This window comes from Aphelocoma coerulescens, unplaced genomic scaffold (assembly GCF_041296385.1).
Source record: "Aphelocoma coerulescens isolate FSJ_1873_10779 unplaced genomic scaffold, UR_Acoe_1.0 HiC_scaffold_344, whole genome shotgun sequence".
NCBI lineage: Eukaryota > Metazoa > Chordata > Aves > Passeriformes > Corvidae > Aphelocoma > Aphelocoma coerulescens.
In genome coordinates, this window is record NW_027183687.1 from 12,501 (window position 1) to 15,000 (window position 2,500).

Genomic DNA, 2,500 nt, shown 5'->3' on the forward strand with positions numbered 1-2,500 from the left:
CCGGGAGCGGGAAGCTACGGAGCGCTCCCCGAGTCTGCATTTAGGGGGACGAAGGCCCTTTCTGCGCGGCACGCGACGGACCGCGACGACGCCGACGACCGGGCCCCGCAGGGAAAGGCCCCGAGAAACCGCCGAGGAAAACGCTTCCCTCGCCGGCCCCCGCCGCCTCCCCTCCGGGCACCGGCCAGACGCCGCCGCCGCCGCCGCCGCCGGCCGCGGACGACGGGCCTGCGAGGCGACCCCAGCCGCGCCGCCGGGGTGGCCCCCGGACGGCGATTGATCGTCAAGCGACGCTCAGACAGGCGTAGCCCCGGGAGGAACCCGGGGCCGCAAGTGCGTTCGAAGTGTCGATGATCAATGTGTCCTGCAATTCACATTAATTCTCGCAGCTAGCTGCGTTCTTCATCGACGCACGAGCCGAGTGATCCACCGCTAAGAGTTGTCTGGCTTTCGGCACCGACTCCGCACGCGCGGAGGGGCCGGGACCGCTCACGTCAAGCAGACCCTGTGTCTCTTTCGGCAAGGACGCGCGCTGGCGCGCGCGCCTCGCTTCGACCGTACGAGCACACAACGAACGGAGGAGGAGGGAAAAAAAAAAGGAGAAAACCCACGGAACGCTCCGAAGGCCGTCAAAGGCGGGGGAGCCCGCGCTCCCGACCGCCTCCCCCCGTGCAAGGGGAGACGCCGCCCCGGCATGCCGTCCTTCGGAGGCGGCCCAGGCGCCCGGGCTCGGCCCGGCCTCCGCACAGAGGGCTGGCGTGGCGCGCGCGCGCCAGACCGCAGGGGCCATCAGATCCCGCCCGGCCTCGATCGCGAGACGACACACGCCCACGGCCGGCGGGGGGGTAACGGCCACCAGGCCCCGCTCACGCTCGCTCCCTTCGCCGCTCCACAGACTCGCAGAGCGCCGCCGCGTCACCGCGCAGCCGGCGCTCCCCAGCGACCCGCAACGCCCAAGACGCACGCGGCGACACCGCTCCACCGGCGCCCCCCCGCGGGACCGCTCCCGCCGGGAAGGCAAAGTGCCTGGCAAGCCGGGCTCCGCCGCCGGCACCGGAGGCGGGCGCCGCCGGGAACCGAGTCGGCATCGCGAGCACCCGAGGCCTGCCGGACGGCAAGACCCACCGCCACCGCGACCGCCCTCCCGGAACCGCCGCCGCCGCTTCGCACCTTCGGAGCCCCTTCTGCGGGCACGCGCCCGGCAGAAGGCGTACGGGGCTGAGCCGGGGAGCAACGCCCGCTCTCCTCGTTTCCACGCGGAGACCGGGCAGGGAAGCGCCCCCGCGGCCGCCCGCACCCCTTCGGCCCCACACGCGGCCGGGAAGGGCGACGGGGAAGCGACGGGCAGGGCCCGGGACGGGACCGCCGGCGGCGACAGCGGGCACCTTCCGGCCGACCGTCCCCCAGGGGGACACTCGCCGAGCGGCGACGCCACCGCCCGGCCCGGGGTCACCCGCACTCGCCGGCCTCCAGCGACGGAGGGACCGCCGAGCACTCAACCTGGGCGGGCAAGGCGGTCGAGCGGGGACGGCCGGCGACCGGCGCCACCGGTGCGTCCAAGGAGAGAAGGCCGTCGAGGGGAGAGGCGCGGCAGCGCCAGGCGCGGCGCCACACGCGAGCCTGTGGCGGCGGCCAAAGGAGAGCGCAAGCGGGCCCCGGCAGCCGCACGGCCCCGCAGCCGCGGAAGGGCGGAGAGCACGCGCCCTCCGCCACCGTCGCCCGCTTCGAAGCGAGCGGGCCGGCCCCCGCGGCCGACCGCGCCAACACGGTCCCTCTGCCGAGACCGGGCCGCAGAGAGGGGGGGGCAGGGCGCCCCTCCCCGGCACGGCTGCCCGCGCGCGCACGCGGCGGAGCCACGACGACGACGAGCACGGCCGGCCGCGACGGTCACCACCGCAGGGGGGATCGGCGGGAGACGCTCCCTACCCCCTCGCGGATGGCACCGCGCCGCCGCCCGGCACCCGCCGTCGCCGCCGCCCGCCGCCTACGGCGGGGCGCACCGAGCCGCCCGAGTCTTTAAACCTCCGCCCGGCTCCGCGGCCCTACAGCCCCCAGCGTTTGACGACGCCGAGAGGCTCCGAGGCCGCCGAGGCGCGGAGCGCTAGGTACCTGGCCCTGGGGCGAGGGAAACGACCTGGATGGCCCCGCGGGGGTGCCTCCCCTGCTGCCGCCCTCAGGGGAGCGTCCACCCGCGGGGGCGCGCCCGCCATCCACCGCCACCACCGCAGCGTCCTTCTCGGGGCCCGGGGTTTCCCTCAGTAGCCCGGCACTGCACCCAAGAGGACCACCGCGGCTCGGGCCGCCCCGCCAGCGCGGGGCTGCGACCCGGCACCAAGAGAGCCTCGCTCACCCCCGCCGAGAGGCCGCGGGTGACGACGGCAACAAGGAATGCCACCGCCGCCACCACGCGCCCCCCCCGGCAGCGGGTTCACGCGTGCACGGACCCCGGGCACGCGACCCGGAACGCCCGACCCCCGGGAGCACACCTCTTGCGCGCGGG

The 2,500-nt window shown here is 76.1% G+C and overlaps 1 non-coding gene across 1 annotated transcript; it reads right to left on the reverse strand.

Annotated features, from left to right (window-relative positions):
- Window positions 1-288: 288 nt before the first annotated feature.
- On the reverse strand, window positions 289-441 carry LOC138101573 (5.8S ribosomal RNA). Its single transcript, XR_011147198.1, has one exon. It is a non-coding gene; the product is annotated as a 5.8S ribosomal RNA (ribosomal RNA).
- Between the last annotated feature and the right edge of the window lie 2,059 nt (window positions 442-2,500).